Below are 22,665 nucleotides of genomic sequence, written 5' to 3' on the forward strand. Positions count from 1 at the left end.
CTCCAAAACACTTCAGAACACGACATAAATCAAAAACACACCAGAGCACTCCACAACACTCCAAAACAGTCCAAGACACACCAAAACACCAAAACACTCCAAAACAATATAAGACACTCCAAAACACTAGAAAATTCTCGCTTCTAAATATTCAATCCAAAATACTCCAAAACACTCGGTTCAAAACAGTGACTCCGAAACACTCCAATCCACTCCAAAACAGTCCAAAACACCACAACACTCCAAAACAATACAAAAATTCCCAAATTCTCGCTTCTATCCATAACACTCCAATACACTACAAAACACTCCGACACACTCCCAAACAGTCCAAAACAGTCCCATACACTAAGAAACACTTCAAACCCTCCACAACACTCCAAAACACTCCAAGACACATTAACTCCAAAACACTCAACAGCACACCAAAACGATTCAAAACACACTAAAAGAGTCCAAAACACTCCCAAACACTCCAGAAGAGTCCCATATACTTCGAAACCCTCTAAAACACTCCAAAACACTCGCTTCAAAAGAGACACTCCCAAACACTCCAATCCACTTCAAAACACGACATAACTCAAAAACATACCAGAACACTCCACAACACTGCAAAACAGTCCAAATCACTCGGTTCAAAACAGTCACTCCCAAACACTCCAATCCACTCCAAAACACTTCAGAACACGACATAAAACAAAAACACACCAGAGCACTCCACAACACTCCAAAACAGTCCAAGACACACCAAAAGACCAAAACACTCCAAAAAATATAAAACACTCCCAAACACTCGAAAATTCTCGCTTCTAAACACTCAATCAAAAACACTACAAAACACTGCACAACACTGCACAACACTCGAACACACTGCCAAACTCTCCAAAACAGTCCCATACACAACGAAACACTTGAAAGCACTTCACAACACTCCAAAACAGTCCAAAAAACACTCGGTTCAAAACAGTTACGGCCAAACACTCCAATCCGCTCCAAAACACTTCAAAACACGACATAATTAAATAACACAAGAACACTCCACAACACTCCACAACAGTCCAAAACACACCAAAACACTGCAAAAGAATATAAAACACTACAAAATACTCACAAACAATCGAAAATTCTCGTTTCTAAACATTCAATCCAAAATACTCCAAAACACTCGGTTCAAAACAATCACTCCCAAACACTCCAATCCACTTCAAAACACTTCAGAACACGACATAACTCAAAAACACAGCAGAACACTCCACAACACTCCAAAACAGACCAAAACACCACAACACTCGAAAACAATACTAAACACTCCCAAATTCTCGCTTCTAAACATTCTATCCAAAACACACCAATACACTACAAAACACTGCAAAACAGTCCCATACTCTAAGAAACACTTCAAGCCCTCCATAATACTCCAAAGCACTTCAAAACACACACTCCAAAACACAACAGCACACCGAAACGATTCAAAACATACTAAAATAGTCCAAAACACTCCTAAACTCTCCAGAAGTGTCCCATACACTTCGAAACCCTCTAAAACACTCCAAAAGACTTGCTTCAAAACATTCACTCCCAAACACTCCGATCCACTTCACACCAGAACACTGCAAAACAGTCCAAAACACTCGGTTCAAAACAGTCACTCCCAAACACTCCAATCCACTCCAAAACACTTCAGAACACGGCATAACTCAAAAACACACCAGAGCACTCCACAACACTCCAAAACAGTCCAAGACACACCAAAAGAGCAAAACACTCCAAAACAATATAAAACACTCCCAAACACTTGAAAATTCTCGCTTTTAAACACTCAATCCAAAACACTCCAATACACTAAAAAAACACTGCACAACACTCCAACACACTTCCAAACTCTCCAAAACAGTCCCATACACTACGAAACACTTCAAAACACTTCACCACACTCCAAATCAGTCCAAAAATACTCGGCTCAAAACAATCACTCCCAAACACTCCAATCCACCACTCCAAAACACTTCAAAACACGACATAACTCAAATACACAGCAGAACACTCCACAACACTCCAAAACAGACCAAAACACCACAACACTCGAAAACGATATAAAACACTCCCAAACGCTCGAAAATTCTCCCTTCTAAACACTCAATCCAAAACACTCCAATACACTACAAAAGACTGCACAACACTCCAACACACTTCCAAACTCTCTAAAACAGTCCCATACACTACGAAACACTTCAAAACACATCACGACACTCCAAAACAGGCCAAAAAACACTCGGTTCAAAACAGTCACTCCCAAACACTCCAATCCACTCCAAGACAGTCCAAAACACATCAAAACACCACAACATTCCAAAACAATACAATACACTCCAAAACACTCCCAAACACTCGAAAATTCTCGCTTCTAAACACTCAATCCAAAACATTCCAATACACTACAGAACACTGCACAACACTCCAACACACTTCCAAACTCTCCAGAACAGTCCCATACACTACGAAACACTTCAAAACACTTCACCACACTCCAAATCAGTCCAAAAATACTCGGTTCAAAACAGTCACTCCCAAACGCTCCAATCCGCTCCAAAACACTTCAAAACACGACATAACTAAATAACACTCCACAACACTCCACAACAGTCCAAAACACACCACAACACTCCAAAACAATATAAAACACTACAAAATACTCACAAACAATTGAAAATTCTCGCTTCTAAACATTCAATCCAAAATACTCCAAAACACTCGGTTCAAAACAGTCACTCCCAATCACTTCAATCCACTCCAAAACACTCCAAAACACCACAACACTCCAAAACAATACAAAAATTCCCAAATTCTCGCTTCTAAACATTCTATCCATAACTCTCCAATACACTACAAAACACTCCGACACACTCCCAAACACTCCAAAACAGCCCCATACACTAAGAAACACTTCAAACCCTCCATAACACTCCAAAACACTCCACAACACACTCACTACAAAACACTCAACAGCACACCAAAACGATTCAAAACACACTAAAAGAGTCCAAAACACTCCCAAACACTCCAGAAGAGCCCCATACACTTCGAAACCCTCTAAAACACTCCAAAACATTCGCTTCAAAAGAGACACTCCCAAACACTCCAATCCACTTCAAAACACGACATAACTCAAAAACACACCAGAATATTCCACAACACTCCAAAACACTCGGTTCAAAACAGTCACTCCCAAACACTCCAATCCACTCCAAGACAGTCCAAAACACATCAAAACACCACAACATTCCAAAACAATACAAAACACTCCAAAACACTCCCAAACACTCGAAAATTCTCGCTTCTAACCCTCAATCCAAAACATTCCAATACACTACAGAACACTGCACAACACTCCAACACACTCCCAAACTCCCCAAAACAGCCCCATACACTATGAAACACTTCAAAACACTTCACAACACTCCAAAAGACTCGCTTCAAAACATTCACTCCCAAACACTCCGATCCACTTCAAAACAAGACATAACTCAAAAACACACCAGAACACTGCAAAACAGTCCAAAACACTCGGTTCAAAACAGTCACTCCCAAACACTCCAATCCACTCCAAAACAATATAAAACACTCCCAAACACGCGAAAATTCTCGCTTCTAAAAACTCAATCCAAAACACTCCAATACACTACAAAACACTGCACAACACTCCAACACACTTCCAAACTCTCTAAAACAGTCCCATACACTACGAAACACTTCAAAACACATCACAACACTCCAAAACAGTCCAAAAAACACTCGGTTCAAAACAGTCACTCCCAAACACTCCAATCCGCTCCAAAACACTTCAAAATACGACATAACTAAATAACACCAGAGCACTCCACAACACTCCACAATAGTCAAAAACACACCAAAACACTCCAAAACAATATAAAACACTACAAAATACTCACAAACAATTGAAAATTCTCGCTTCTGAAAATTCAATCCAAAATACTCCAAAACACTCGGTTCAAAACAGTCACTCCCAAACACTCCAATCGACTCCGAAACCGTCCAAAACACCGCAACACTCCAAAACAATGCAAAAATTCCCAAATTCTCGCTTCTAAACATTCTATCCAAAATAGTCCAATACACTACAAAACACTCCGACACACTCCCAAACACTCCAAAATAGCCCCATACACTAAGAAACACTTCAAACCCTCCATAACACTCCAAAACACTCCACAGCACACCAAAACGATTCAAAACACACTAAAAGAGTCCAAAACACTCCCAAACACTCCAGAAGAGTCCCATACACATCGAAACCCGCTAAAACACTCCAAAAGACTCGCTTCAAAACAATCACTTTCAAACACTCCAATCCGCTCCAAAACACTTCAAAACACGACATAACTAAATAACACCAAAACACTCCAAAACACCACAACACTCCAAAACAATACAAAGATTCCCAAATTCTCGCTTCTAAACATTCTATCCAAAACACTCCAAGACACTACAAAACACTGCACAACACTCCAACACACTTCCCAACTCTCCAAAACAGTCCCATACACAACGAAACACTTCAAAACACTTCACAACACTCCAAATCAGTCCAAAAATACTCGGTTCAAAACAGTCACTCCCAAACGCTCCAATCCGCTCCAAAACACTTCAAAACACGACATAACTAAATAACACCAGAACACTCCACAACACTCCACAACAGTCCAAAACACACCAAAACACTCCAAAACAATATAAAACACTACAAAATACTCACAAACAATCGAAAATTCTCGTTTCTAAACATTCAATCCAAAATACTCCAAAACACTCGGTTCAAAACAGTCACTCCCAAACACTCCAATCCACTCCAAGACAGTCCAAAACACACCAAAACACCACAACACTCCAAAACAATATAAAACACTCCAAAACACTCCCAAACACTCGAAAATTCTCGCTTCTAAACATTCAATCCAAAATACTCCAAAACACTCGGTTCAAAACAGTCACTCCCAAACACGCCAATCCACTCCAAAACACTTCAAAACACGACATAAATCAAAAACACACCAGAGCACTCCACAACACTCCAAATCAGTCCAAAATACACCAAAACACCAAAACACTCCAAAACAATATAAAACACTCCAAAACACTCCCAAACACACGAGAATTCTCGCTTCTAAACATTCAATCCAAAATACTCCAAAACACTCGGTTCCAAACAATCACTCCCAAACACTCCAATCCACTCCAAAACAGTCCAAAACAGGACAACACTCCAAAACAATACAAATATTCCCACATTCTCGCTTCTAAACATTCTATCCAAAACACTCCAATACACTACAAAACACTCCGACACACTCCCAAACAGTCCAAAACAGTCCCATACACTAAGAAACACTTCAAACCCTCCATAACACTCCAAAACACTCCAAAACACACTCACTCCAAAACACTCAACAGCACACCAAAACGATTCAAAACACACTAAAAGTGTCCAAAACACGCCCAAACATTCCACAAGAGTCCCATACACTTCGAAACCCTCTAAAACACTCCAAAACACTCGCCTCAAAACATTCAATCCCAAACACTCCGATTCACTTTAAAACACCACAAAACTCAAAAACACACCAGAACACTCCACAACACTCCAAAACGGTCCAAAAAACACTCGGTTCAAAACAGTCACTCCCAAACACTCCAATCCGCTCCAAAACACTTCAAAACACGACATAACTAAATAACACCAGAGCACTCCACAACACTCCACAACAGTCCAAAACACACCAAAACACTCCAAAACAAAAAAAAAAACTACAAAATACTCACAAACAATCGAAAATTCTCGCTTCTAAACATTCAATCCAAAATACTCCAAAACACTCGCTTCAAAAGATTCACTCCCAAACACTCCGATTCACTTTAAAACACGACAAAACTCAAAAACACACCAGAACACTCCACAACACTCCAAAACAGTCCAAAAAACACTCGGTTCAAAACAGTCACTCCCAAACACTCCAATCCGCTCGAAAACACTTCAAAACACGACATAACTAAATAACACCAGAGCACTCCACAACACTCCACAACAGTCCAAAACACACCAAAACACCACAAAACAAAACAAAAAACTACAAAATACTCACAAACAATCGGAAATTCTCGCTTCTAAACATTCAATCCAAAATACTCCAAAACACTCGCTTCAAAAGATTCACTCCCAAACACTCCGATCCAGTTCAAAACACGACATAACTCAAAAACACACCAGAACACTCCACAACACTGCAAAACAGTCCAAAACACTCGGTTCAAAACAGTCGCTCCCAAACACTCCAATCCACTCCAAAAGACTTCAGAACACGACATAACTCAAATACACACCAGAGCACTCCACAACACTCCAAAACAGTCCAAGACACACCAAAAGACCAAAACACTCCAAAAAATATAAAACACTCCCAAACACTCGAAAATTCTCGCTTCTAAACACTCAATCCAAAACACTCCAACACACTACAAAACACTGCACAACACTCCAACACTCTTCCCAACTCTCCAAAACAGTCCCATACACAACGAAACACTTCAAAACACTTCACAACACTCCAAATCAGTCCAAAAATACTCGGTTCGAAACAGTCACTCCCAAACGCTCCAATCCGCTCCAAAACACTTCAAAACACGACATAACTAAATAACACCAGAACACTCCACAACACTCCACAACGTCCAAAACACACCAAAACACCACAACACTCCAAAACAATACAAAAATTCCCAAATTCTCGCTTCTATCCATAACGCTCCAATACACTACAAAACACTCCGACACACTCCCAAACAGTCCAAAACAGTCCCATACACTAAGAAACACTTCAAACCCTCCACAACACTCCAAAACACTCCAAGACACACTTACTCCAAAACACTCAACAGCACACCAAAACGATTCAAAACACACTAAAAGAGTCCAAAGCACTCCCAAACGCTCCAGAAGAGTCCCATATACTTCGAAACCCTCTAAAACACTCCAAAACACTCGCTTCAAAAGAGACACTCCCAAACACTCCAATCCACTTCAAAACACGACATAACTCAAAAACACACCAGAACACTCCACAACACTGCAAAACAGTCCAAAACACTCGGTTCAAAACAGTCACTCCCAAACACTCCAATCCACTCCAAAACACTTCAGAACACGACATAAATCAAAAACACACCAGAGCACTCCACAACACTCCAAAACAGTCCAAGACACACCAAAACACCAAAACACTCCAAAACAATATAAGACACTCCAAAACACTAGAAAATTCTCGCTTCCAAATATTCAATCCAAAATACACCAAAACACACGGTTCAAAACAGTCACTCCCAAACACTCCAATCCACTCCAAAACAGTCCAAAACAGCACAACACTCCAAAACAATACAAAAATTCCCAAATTCTCGCTTCTAAACATTCTATCCAAAACACTCCAATACACTACAAAACATTCCGACACACTCCCAAACACTCCAAAACAGTCCCATACACTAAGAAACACTTCAAACCCTCCATAACACTCCAAAACACTCCAAAACACACTCACTCCAAAACACTCAACAGCACACCAAAACGATTCAAAACACACTAAAAGTGTCCAAAACACTCCCAAACACTCCAGAAGAGTCCCATACACATCGAAACCCTCTAAAACACTACAAAACACTCGCTTCAAAACATTCAATCCCAAACACTCCGATCCACTTCAAAACACGACATAACTCAAAAACATACCAGAACACTCCACAACACTGCAAAACAGTCCAAAACAATCGGTTCAAAACAGTCACTCCCAAACACTCCAATCCACTCCAAAACACTTCAGAACACGACATAAATCAAAAACACACCAGAGCACTCCACAACACTCCAAAACAGTCCAAAACACTCCAAAACAAAAAAAAAACACTACAAAATACTCACAAACAATCGAATATTCTCGCTTCTAAACATTCAATCCAAAATACTCCAAAACACTCGCATCAAAAGATTCACTCCCAATCACTCCGATCCAGTTCAAAACACGACATAATTCAAAAACACACCAGAACACTCCACAACACTGCAAAACAGTCCAAAACACTCGGTTCAAAACAATCACTCCCAAACACTCCAATCCACTCCAAAACACTTCAGAACACGACAGAACTCAAATACACACCAGAGCACTCCACAACACTCCAAAACAGTCCAAGACACACCAAAAGAGCAAAACACTCCAAAAAATATAAAACACTCCCAAACACTCGAAAATTCTCGCTTCTAAACATTCAATCCAAAATACTCCAAAACACTCGGTTCAAAACAGTCACTCCCAAACACTCCAATCCACTCCAAAACACTTCAGAACACGACATAAAACAAATGCACACCAGAACACTCCACAACACTCCAAAACAGCCCAAGACACACCAAAAGACCAAAACACTCCAAAAAATATAAAACACTCCCAAACACTCGAAAATTCTCGCTTCTAAACACTCAATCCAAAACACTCCAACACACTACAAAACACTGCACAACACTCCAACACACTTCCCAACTCTCCAAAACAGTCCCATACACAACGAAACACTTCAAAACACTTCACAACACTCCAAATCAGTCCAAAAATACTTGGTTCAAAACAGTCACTCCCAAACGCTCCAATCCGCTCCAAAACACTTCAAAACACGACATAACTAAATAACACCAGAACACTCCACAACACTCCACAACAGTCCAAAACACACCAAAACACCACAACACTCCAAAACAATACAAAAATTCCCAAATTCTCGCTTCTATCCATAACACTCCAATACACTACAAAACACTCCGACACACTCCCAAACAGTCCAAAACAGTCCCATACACTAAGAAACACTCAAACCCTCCACAACACTCCAAAACACTCCAAGACACACTTACTCCAAAACACTCAACAGCACACCAAAACGATTCAAAACACACTAAAAGAGTCCAAAACACTCCCAAACGCTCCAGAAGAGTCCCATATACTTCGAAACCCTCTAAAACACTCCAAAACACTCGCTTCAAAAGAGACACTCCCAAACACTCCAATCCACTTCAAAACACGACATAACTCAAAAACACACCAGAACACTCCACAACACTGCAAAACAGTCCAAAACACTCGGTTCAAAACAGTCACTCCCAAACACTCCAATCCACTCCAAAACACTTCAGAACACGACATAAATCAAAAACACACCAGAGCACTCCACAACACTCCAAAACAGTCCAAGACACACCAAAACACCAAAACACTCCAAAACAATATAAGACACTCCAAAACACTAGAAAATTCTCGCTTCTAAATATTCAATCCAAAATACTCCAAAACACTCGGTTCAAAACAGTGACTCCGAAACACTCCAATCCACTCCAAAACAGTCCAAAACACCACAACACTCCAAAACAATACAAAAATTCCCAAATTCTCGCTTCTATCCATAACACTCCAATACACTACAAAACACTCCGACACACTCCCAAACAGTCCAAAACAGTCCCATACACTAAGAAACACTTCAAACCCTCCACAACACTCCAAAACACTCCAAGACACATTAACTCCAAAACACTCAACAGCACACCAAAACGATTCAAAACACACTAAAAGAGTCCAAAACACTCCCAAACACTCCAGAAGAGTCCCATATACTTCGAAACCCTCTAAAACACTCCAAAACACTCGCTTCAAAAGAGACACTCCCAAACACTCCAATCCACTTCAAAACACGACATAACTCAAAAACATACCAGAACACTCCACAACACTGCAAAACAGTCCAAATCACTCGGTTCAAAACAGTCACTCCCAAACACTCCAATCCACTCCAAAACACTTCAGAACACGACATAAAACAAAAACACACCAGAGCACTCCACAACACTCCAAAACAGTCCAAGACACACCAAAAGACCAAAACACTCCAAAAAATATAAAACACTCCCAAACACTCGAAAATTCTCGCTTCTAAACACTCAATCAAAAACACTACAAAACACTGCACAACACTGCACAACACTCGAACACACTGCCAAACTCTCCAAAACAGTCCCATACACAACGAAACACTTGAAAGCACTTCACAACACTCCAAAACAGTCCAAAAAACACTCGGTTCAAAACAGTTACGGCCAAACACTCCAATCCGCTCCAAAACACTTCAAAACACGACATAATTAAATAACACAAGAACACTCCACAACACTCCACAACAGTCCAAAACACACCAAAACACTGCAAAAGAATATAAAACACTACAAAATACTCACAAACAATCGAAAATTCTCGTTTCTAAACATTCAATCCAAAATACTCCAAAACACTCGGTTCAAAACAGTCACTCCCAAAAACTCCAATCCACTCCAAGGCAGTCCAAAACACACCAAAACACCACAACACTCCAAAACAATATAAAACACTCCAAAACACTCCCAAACACTCGAAAATTCTCGCTTCTAAACATTCAATCCAAAATACTCCAAAACACTCGGTTCAAAACAGTGACTCCGAAACACTCCAATCCACTCCAAAACAGTCCAAAACACCACAACACTCCAAAACAATACAAAAATTCCCAAATTCTCGCTTCTATCCATAACACTCCAATACACTACAAAACATTCCGACACACTCCCAAACACTCCAAAACAGTCCCATACACTAAGAAACACTTCAAACCCTCCATAACACTCCAAAACACTCCAAAACACACTCACTCCAAAACACTCAACAGCACACGAAAACGATTCAAAACATACTAAAAGCGTCCAAAACACTCCCAAACACTCCAGAAGAGTCCCATACACTTCGAAACCCTCTAAAACACTCCAAAACACTCGCTTCAAAACATTCAATCCCAAACACTCCGATCCACTTTAAAACAAGACATAACTCAAAAACACACCAGAACACTCCAAAACAGTCCAAAACACACCAAAACACTCCAAAACAAAAAAAAACACTACAAAATACTCACAAACAATTGAAAATTCTCGCTTCTAAACATTCAATCCAAAATACTCCAAAACACTCGCTTCAAAAGATTCACTCCCAAACACTCCGATCCAGTTGAAAACACGACATAACTCAAAAACACACCAGAACACTCCACAAAACTGCAAAACAGTCCAAAACACTCGGTTCAAAACAATCACTCCCAAACACTCCGATCCAGTTCAAAACACGACATAACTCAAAAACACTTCAAACACTTCACAACACTTCTAATCAGTCCAAAAATACTCGGTTCAAAACAGTCACTCCCAAACGCTCCAATCCGCTCCAAAACACTTCAAAACACGACATAACTAAATAACACCAGAACACTCCACAACACTCCACAACTGTCCAAAACACACCAAAACACTCCAAAAAAATATAAAACACTACAAAATACTCACAAACAATCGAAAATTCTCGCTTCTAAACATTCAATCCAAAATACTCCAAAACACTTGGTTCAAAACACTCGCTCCCAAACACTCCAATCCACTCCAAAACACTTCAAAACACGACATAACTCAAAAACACACCAGAGCACTCCACAACACTCCAAATCAGTCCAAAATACACCAAAACACCAAAACACTCCAAAACAATATAAAACACTCCAAAACACTCCCAAACACACGAAAAGTTTCGCTTCTAAACATTCAATCCAAAATACACCAAAACACACGGTTCAAAACAGTCACTCCCAAACACTCCAATCCACTCCAAAACAGTCCAAAACAGCACAACACTCCAAAACAATACAAAAATTCCCAAATTCTCGCTTCTAAACATTCTATCCAAAACACTCCAATACACTACAAAACATTCCGACACACTCCCAAACACTCCAAAACAGTCCCATACACTAAGAAACACTTCAAACCCTCCATAACACTCCAAAACACTCCAAAACACACTCACTCCAAAACACTCAACAGCACACCAAAACGATTCAAAACACACTAAAAGTGTCCAAAACACTCCCAAACGCTCCAGAAGAGTCCCATATACTTCGAAACCCTCTAAAGCACTCCAAAACACTCGCTTCAAAAGAGACACTCCCAAACACTCCAATCCACTTCAAAACACGACATAACTCAAAAACACACCAGAACACTCCACAACACTGCAAAACAGTCCAAAACACTCGGTTCAAAACAGTCACTCCCAAACACTCCAATCCACTCCAAAACACTTCAGAACACGACATAAATCAAAAACACACCAGAGCACTCCACAACACTCCAAAACAGTCCAAGACACACCAAAACACCAAAACACTCCAAAACAATATAAGACACTCCAAAACACTAGAAAATTCTCGCTTCTAAATATTCAATCCAAAATACTCCAAAACACTCGGTTCAAAACAGTGACTCCGAAACACTCCAATCCACTCCAAAACAGTCCAAAACACCACAAGACTCCAAAACAATACAAAAATTCCCAAATTCTCGCTTCTATCCATAACACTCCAATACACTACAAAACACTCCGACACACTCCCAAACAGTCCAAAACAGTCCCATACACTAAGAAACACTTCAAACCCTCCACAACACTCCAAAACACTCCAAGACACATTAACTCCAAAACACTCAACAGCACACCAAAACGATTCAAAACACACTAAAAGAGTCCAAAACACTCCCAAACACTCCAGAAGAGTCCCATATACTTCGAAACCCTCTAAAACACTCCAAAACACTCGCTTCAAAAGAGACACTCCCAAACACTCCAATCCACTTCAAAACACGACATAACTCAAAAACATACCAGAACACTCCACAACACTGCAAAACAGTCCAAATCACTCGGTTCAAAACAGTCACTCCCAAACACTCCAATCCACTCCAAAACACTTCAGAACACGACATAAAACAAAAACACACCAGAGCACTCCACAACACTCCAAAACAGTCCAAGACACACCAAAAGACCAAAACACTCCAAAAAATATAAAACACTCCCAAACACTCGAAAATTCTCGCTTCTAAACACTCAATCAAAAACACTACAAAACACTGCACAACACTGCACAACACTCGAACACACTGCCAAACTCTCCAAAACAGTCCCATACACAACGAAACACTTGAAAGCACTTCACAACACTCCAAAACAGTCCAAAAAACACTCGGTTCAAAACAGTTACGGCCAAACACTCCAATCCGCTCCAAAACACTTCAAAACACGACATAATTAAATAACACAAGAACACTCCACAACACTCCACAACAGTCCAAAACACACCAAAACACTGCAAAAGAATATAAAACACTACAAAATACTCACAAACAATCGAAAATTCTCGTTTCTAAACATTCAATCCAAAATACTCCAAAACACTCGGTTCAAAACAGTCACTCCCAAAAACTCCAGTCCACTCCAAGGCAGTCCAAAACACACCAAAACACCACAACACTCCAAAACAATATAAAACACTCCAAAACACTCCCAAACACTCGAAAATTCTCGCTTCTAAACATTCAATCCAAAATACTCCAAAACACTCGGTTCAAAACAGTGACTCCGAAACACTCCAATCCACTCCAAAACAGTCCAAAACACCACAACACTCCAAAACAATACAAAAATTCCCAAATTCTCGCTTCTATCCATAACACTCCAATACACTACAAAACATTCCGACACACTCCCAAACACTCCAAAACAGTCCCATACACTAAGAAACACTTCAAACCCTCCATAACACTCCAAAACACTCCAAAACACACTCACTCCAAAACACTCAACAGCACACGAAAACGATTCAGAACATACTAAAAGCGTCCAAAACACTCCCAAACACTCCAGAAGAGTCCCATACACTTCGAAACCCTCTACAACACTCCAAAACACTCGCTTCAAAACATTCAATCCCAAACACTCCGATCCACTTTAAAACAAGACATAACTCAAAAACACACCAGAACACTCCACAACACTCCAAAACAGTCCAAAAAACACCAAAACACTCCAAAACAAAAAAAAACACTACAAAATACTCACAAACAATTGAAAATTCTCGCTTGTAAACATTCAATCCAAAATACTCCAAAACACTCGCTTCAAAAGATTCACTCCCAAACACTCCGATCCAGTTAAAAACACGACATAACTCAAAAACACACCAGAACACTCCACAAAACTGCAAAACAGTCCAAAACACTCGGTTCAAAACAGTCACTCCCAAACACTCCGATCCAGTTCAAAACACGACATAACTCAAAAACACTTCAAACACTTCACAACACTTCTAATCAGTCCAAAAATACTCGGTTCAAAACAGTCACTCCCAAACGCTCCAATCCGCTCCAAAACACTTCAAAACACGACATAACTAAATAACACCAGAACACTCCACAACACTCCACAACTGTCCAAAACACACCAAAACACTCCAAAAAAATATAAAACACTACAAAATACTCACAAACAATCGAAAATTCTCGCTTCTAAACATTCAATCCAAAATACTCCAAAACACTTGGTTCAAAACACTCGCTCCCAAACACTCCAATCCACTCCAAAACACTTCAAAACACGACATAACTCAAAAACACACCAGAGCACTCCACAACACTCCAAATCAGTCCAAAATACACCAAAACACCAAAACACTCCAAAACAATATAAAACACTCCAAAACACTCCCAAACACACGAAAAGTTTCGCTTCTAAACATTCAATCCAAAATACACCAAAACACACGGTTCAAAACAGTCACTCCCAAACACTCCAATCCACTCCAAAACAGTCCAAAACAGCACAACACTCCAAAACAATACAAAAATTCCCAAATTCTCGCTTCTAAACATTCTATCCAAAACACTCCAATACACTACAAAACATTCCGACACACTCCCAAACACTCCAAAACAGTCCCATACACTAAGAAACACTTCAAACCGTCCATAACACTCCAAAACACTCCAAAACACACTAACTCCAAAACACTCAACAGCACACCAAAACGATTCAAAACACACTAAAAGTGTCCAAAACACTCCCAAACACTCCAGAAGAGTCCCATACACATCGAAACCCACTAAAACACTACAAAACACTCGCTTCAAAACATTCAATCCCAAACACTCCGATCCACTTCAAAACACGACATAACTCAAAAACACACCAGAACACTCCACAACACTGCAAAACAGTCCAAAACACTCGGTTCAAAACAGTCACTCCCAAACACTCCAATCCACTCCAAAACACTTCAGAACACGACAGAACTCAAATACACACCAGAGCACTCCACAACACTCCAAAACAGTCCAAGACACACCAAAAGAGCAAAACACTCCAAAAAATATAAAACACTCCCAAACACTCGAAAATTCTCGCTTCTAAACACTCAATCCAAAACACTCCAACACACTACAAAACACTGCACAACACTCCAACACACTTCCCAACTCTCCAAAACAGTCCCATACACAACGAAACACTTCAAAACACTTCACAACACTCCAAACCAGTCCAAAAATACTCGGTTCAAAACAGTCACTCCCAAACGCTCCAATCCGCTCCAAAACACTTCAAAACACGACATAACTAAATAACACCAGAACACTCCACAACACTCCACAACAGTCCAAAACACACCAAAACACCACAACACTCCAAAACAATACAAAAATTCCCAAATTCTCGCTTCTATCCATAACACTCCAATACACTACAAAACACTCCGACACACTCCCAAACAGTCCAAAACAGTCCCATACACTAAGAAACACTTCAAACCCTCCACAACACTCCAAAACACTCCAAGACACACTAACTCCAAAACACTCAGCAGCACACCAAAACGATTCAAAACACACGAAAAGAGTCCAAAACACTCCCAAACGCTCCAGAAGAGTCCCATATACTTCGAAACCCTCTAAAACACTCCAAAACACTCGCTTCAAAAGAGACACTCCCAAACACTCCAATCCACTTCAAAACACGACATAACTCAAAAACACACCAGAACACTCCACAACACTGCAAAACAGTCCAAAACACTCGGTTCAAAACAGTCACTCCCAAACACTCCAATCCATTCCAAAACACTTCAGAACACGACATAAATCAAAAACACACCAGAGCACTCCACAACACTCCAAAACAGTCCAAGACACACCAAAACACCAAAACACTCCAAAACAATATAAGACACTCCAAAACACTAGAAAATTCTCGCTTCTAAACACTCAATCCAAAAAACTACAAAACACTGCACAACACTGCACAACACTCGAACACACTGGCAAACTATCCAAAACAGTCCCATACACTACGAAACACTTGAAAGCACTTCACAACACTCCAAAACAGTCCAAAAAACACTCGGGTCAAAACAGTCACGTCCAAACACTCCAATCCGCTCCAAAACACTTCAAAACACGACATAATTAAATAACACCAGAACACTCTACAACACTCCACAACAGTCCAAAACACACCAAAACACTGCAAAAGAATATAAAACACTACAAAATACTCACAAACAATCGAAAATTCTCGTTTCTAAACATTCAATCCAAAATACTCCAAAACACTCGGTTCAAAACAGTCACTCCCAAACACTCCAATCCACTCCAAGACAGTCCAAAACACACCAAAACACCACAACACTCCAAAACAATATAAAACACTCCTAAACACTCCCAAACACTCGAAAATTCTCGCTTCTAAACATTCAATCCAAAATACTCCAAAACACTCGGTTCAAAACAGTGACTCCGAAACACTCCAATCCACTCCAAAACAGTCCAAAACACCACAACACTCCAAAACAATACAAAAATTCCCAAATTCTCGCTTCTATCCATAACACTCCAATACACTACAAAACATTCTGACACACTCCCAAACACTCCAAAACAGTCCCATACACTAAGAAACACTTCAAACCCTCCATAACACTCCAAAACACTCCAAAACACACTCACTCCAAAACACTCAACAGCACACCAAAACGATTCAAAACATACTAAAAGCGTCCAAAACACTCCCAAACACTCCAGAAGAGTCCCATACACTTCGAAATCCTCTAAAACACTCCAAAACACTCGCTTCAAAACATTCAATCCCAAACACTCCGATCCACTTTAAAACACGACATAACTCAAAAACACACCAGAACACTCCACAACACTCCAAAACAGTCCAAAACACACCAAAACACTCCAAAACAAAAAAAAACACTACAAAATACTCACAAACAATTGAAAATTCTCGCTTGTAAACATTCAATCCAAAATACTCCAAAACACTCGCTTCAAAAGATTCACTCCCAAACACTCCGATCCAGTTAAAAACACGACATAACTCAAAAACACACCAGAACACTCCACAAAACTGCAAAACAGTCCAAAACACTCTGTTCAAAACAGTCACTCCCAAACACTCCGATCCAGTTCAAAACACGACATAACACTTCAAACACTTCACAACACTCCTAATCAGTCCAAAAATACTCGGTTCAAAACAGTCACTCCCAAACGCTCCAATCCGCTCCAAAACACTTCAAAACACGACATAACTAAATAACACCAGAACACTCCACAACACTCCACAACTGTCCAAAACACACCAAAACACTCCAAAAAAATATAAAACACTACAAAATACTCACAAACAATCGAAAATTCTCGCTTCTAAACATTCAATCCAAAATACTCCAAAACACTTGGTTCAAAACACTCGCTCCCAAACACTCCAATCCACTCCAAAACACTTCAAAACACGACATAACTCAAAAACACACCAGAGCACTCCACAACACTCCAAATCAGTCCAAAATACACCAAAACACCAAAACACTCCAAAACAATATAAAACACTCCAAAACACTCCCAAACACACGAAAAGTTTCGCTTCTAAACATTCAATCCAAAATACACCAAAACACACGGTTCAAAACAGTCACTCCCAAACACTCCAATCCACTCCAAAACAGTCCAAAACAGCACAACACTCCAAAACAATACAAAAATTCCCAAATTCTCGCTTCTAAACATTCTATCCAAAACACTCCAATACACTACAAAACATTCCGACACACTCCCAAACACTCCAAAACAGTCCCATACACTAAGAAACACTTCAAACCGTCCATAACACTCCAAAACACTCCAAAACACACTAACTCCAAAACACTCAACAGCACACCAAAACGATTCAAAACACACTAAAAGTGTCCAAAACACTCCCAAACACTCCAGAAGAGTCCCATACACATCGAAACCCTCTAAAACACTACAAAACACTCGCTTCAAAACATTCAATCCCAAACACTCCGATCCACTTCAAAACACGACATAACTCAAAAACATACCAGAACACTCCACAACACTGCAAAACAGTCCAAAACACTCGGTTCAAAACAGTCACTCCCAAACACTCCAATCCACTCCAAAACACTTCAGAACACGACAGAACTCAAATACACACCAGAGCACTCCACAACACTCCAAAACAGTCCAAGACACACCAAAAGAGCAAAACACTCCAAAAAATATAAAACACTCCCAAACACTCGAAAATTCTCGCTTCTAAACACTCAATCCAAAACACTCCAACACACTACAAAACACTGCACAACACTCCAACACACTTCCCAACTCTCCAAAACAGTCCCATACACAACGAAACACTTCAAAACACTTCACAACACTCCAAACCAGTCCAAAAATACTTGGTTCAAAACAGTCACTCCCAAACGCTCCAATCCGCTCCAAAACACTTCAAAACACGACATAACTAAATAACACCAGAACACTCCACAACACTCCACAACAGTCCAAAACACACCAAAACACCACAACACTCCAAAACAATACAAAAATTCCCAAATTCTCGCTTCTATCCATAACACTCCAATACACTACAAAACACTCCGACACACTCCCAAACAGTCCAAAACAGTCCCATACACTAAGAAACACTCAAACCCTCCACAACACTCCAAAACACTCCAAGACACACTAACTCCAAAACACTCAACAGCACACCAAAACGATTCAAAACACACTAAAAGAGTCCAAAACACTCCAAACGCTCCAGAAGAGTCCCATGTACTTCGAAACCCTCTAAAACACTCCAAAACACTCGCTTCAAAAGAGACACTCCTAAACACTCCAATCCACTTCAAAACACGACATAACTCAAAAACACACCAGAACACTCCACAACACTGCAAAACAGTCCAAAACACTCGGTTCAAAACAGTCACTCCCAAACACTCCAATCCACTCCAAAACACTTCAGAACACGACATAAATCAAAAACACACCAGAGCACTCCACAACACTCCAAAACAGTCCAAAACACACCAAAACACTCCAAAACAAAAAAAAAACACTACAAAATACTCACAAACAATCGAATATTCTCGCTTCTAAAGATTCAATCCAAAATACTCCAAAACACTCGCTTCAAAAGATTCACTCCCAAACACTCCGATCCAGTTCAAAACACGACATAATTCAAAAACACACCAGAACACTCCACAACACTGCAAAACAGTCCAAAACACTCGGTTCAAAACAATCACTCCCAAACACTCCAATCCACTCCAAAACACTTCAGAACACGACAGAACTCAAATACACACCAGAGCACTCCACAACACTCCAAAACAGTCCAAGACACACCAAAAGAGCAAAACACTCCAAAAAATATAAAACACTCCCAAACACTCGAAAATTCTCGCTTCTAAACACTCAATCCAAAACACTCCAACACACTACAAAACACTGCACAACACTCCAACACACTTCCCAACTCTCCAAAACAGTCCCATACACAACGAAACACTTCAAAACACTTCACAACACTCCAAATCAGTCCAAAAATACTTGGTTCAAAACAGTCACTCCCAAACGCTCCAATCCGCTCCAAAACACTTCAAAACACGACATAACTAAATAACACCAGAACACTCCACAACACTCCACAACAGTCCAAAACACACCAAAACACCACAACACTCCAAAACAATACAAAAATTCCCAAATTCTCGCTTCTATCCATAACACTCCAATACACTACAAAACACTCCGACACACTCCCAAACAGTCCAAAACAGTCCCATACACTAAGAAACACTCAAACCCTCCACAACACTCCAAAACACTCCAAGACACACTTACTCCAAAACACTCAACAGCACACCAAAACGATTCAAAACACACTAAAAGAGTCCAAAACACTCCCAAACGCTCCAGAAGAGTCCCATATACTTCGAAACCCTCTAAAACACTCCAAAACACTCGCTTCAAAAGAGACACTCCCAAACACTCCAATCCACTTCAAAACACGACATAACTCAAAAACACACCAGAACACTCCACAACACTGCAAAACAGTCCAAAACACTCGGTTCAAAACAGTCACTCCCAAACACTCCAATCCATTCCAAAACACTTCAGAACACGACATAAATCAAAAACACACCAGAGCACTCCACAACACTCCAAAACAGTCCAAGACACACCAAAACACCAAAACACTCCAAAACAATATAAGACACTCCAAAACACTAGAAAATTCTCGCTTCTAAACACTCAATCCAAAACACTACAAAACACTGCACAACACTGCACAACACTCGAACACACTGGCAAACTCTCCAAAACAGTCCCATACACTACGAAACACTTGAAAGCACTTCACAACACTCCAAAACAGTCCAAAAAACACTCGGGTCAAAACAGTCACGTCCAAACACTCCAATCCGCTCCAAAACACTTCAAAACACGACATAATTAAATAACACCAGAACACTCCACAACACTCCACAACAGTCCAAAACACACCAAAACACTGCAAAAGAATATAAAACACTACAAAATACTCACAAACAATCGAAAATTCTCGTTTCTAAACATTCAATCCAAAATACTCCAAAACACTCGGTTCAAAACAGTCACTCCCAAACACTCCAATCCACTCCAAGACAGTCCAAAACACACCAAAACACCACAACACTCCAAAACAATATAAAACACTCCAAAACACTCCCAAACACTCGAAAATTCTCGCTTCTAAACATTCAATTCAAAATACTCCAAAACACTCGGTTCAAAACAGTGACTCCGAAACACTCCAATCCACTCCAAAACAGTCCAAAACACCACAACACTCCAAAACAATACAAAAATTCCCAAATTCTCGCTTCTATCCATAACACTCCAATACACTACAAAACATTCTGACACACTCCCAAACACTCCAAAACAGTCCCATACACTAAGAAACACTTCAAACCCTCCATAACACTCCAAAACACTCCAAAACACACTCACTCCAAAACACTCAACAGCACACCAAAACGATTCAAAACAAAAAAAAACACTACAAAATACTCACAAACAATTGAAAATTCTCGCTTGTAAACATTCAATCCAAAATACTCCAAAACACTCGCTTCAAAAGATTCACTCCCAAACACTCCGATCCAGTTAAAACACGACATAACTCAAAAACACACCAGAACACTCCACAAAACTGCAAAACAGTCCAAAACACTCGGTTCAAAACAGTCACTCCCAAACACTCCGATCCAGTTCAAAACACGACATAACTCAAAAACACTTCAAACACTTCACAACACTTCTAATCAGTCCAAAAATACTCGGTTCAAAACAGTCACTCCCAAACGCTCCAATCCGCTCCAAAACACTTCAAAACACGACATAACTAAATAACACCAGAACACTCCACAACACTCCACAACTGTCCAAAACACACCAAAACACTCCAAAAAAATATAAAACACTACAAAATACTCACAAACAATCGAAAATTCTCGCTTCTAAACATTCAATCCAAAATACTCCAAAACACTTGGTTCAAAACACTCGCTCCCAAACACTCCAATCCACTCCAAAACACTTCAAAACACGACATAACTCAAAAACACACCAGAGCACTCCACAACACTCCAAATCAGTCCAAAATACACCAAAACACCAAAACACTCCAAAACAATATAAAACACTCCAAAACACTCCCAAACACACGAAAAGTTTCGCTTCTAAACATTCAATCCAAAATACACCAAAACACACGGTTCAAAACAGTCACTCCCAAACACTCCAATCCACTCCAAAACAGTCCAAAACAGCACAACACTCCAAAACAATACAAAAATTCCCAAATTCTCGCTTCTAAACATTCTATCCAAAACACTCCAATACACTACAAAACATTCCGACACACTCCCAAACACTCCAAAACAGTCCCATACACTAAGAAACACTTCAAACCGTCCATAACACTCCAAAACACTCCAAAACACACTAACTCCAAAACACTCAACAGCACACCAAAACGATTCAAAACACACTAAAAGTGTCCAAAACACTCCCAAACACTCCAGAAGAGTCCCATACACATCGAAACCCACTAAAACACTACAAAACACTCGCTTCAAAACATTCAATCCCAAACACTCCGATCCACTTCAAAACACGACATAACTCAAAAACACACCAGAACACTCCACAACACTGCAAAACAGTCCAAAACACTCGGTTCAAAACAGTCACTCCCAAACACTCCAATCCACTCCAAAACACTTCAGAACACG

This window comes from Somniosus microcephalus, unplaced genomic scaffold (genome assembly GCF_052327205.1).
Source record: "Somniosus microcephalus isolate GS21.2 unplaced genomic scaffold, FLI_Smic_1.0 unresolved_chr9, whole genome shotgun sequence".
Classification (NCBI taxonomy): Eukaryota; Metazoa; Chordata; class Chondrichthyes; order Squaliformes; family Somniosidae; genus Somniosus; species Somniosus microcephalus.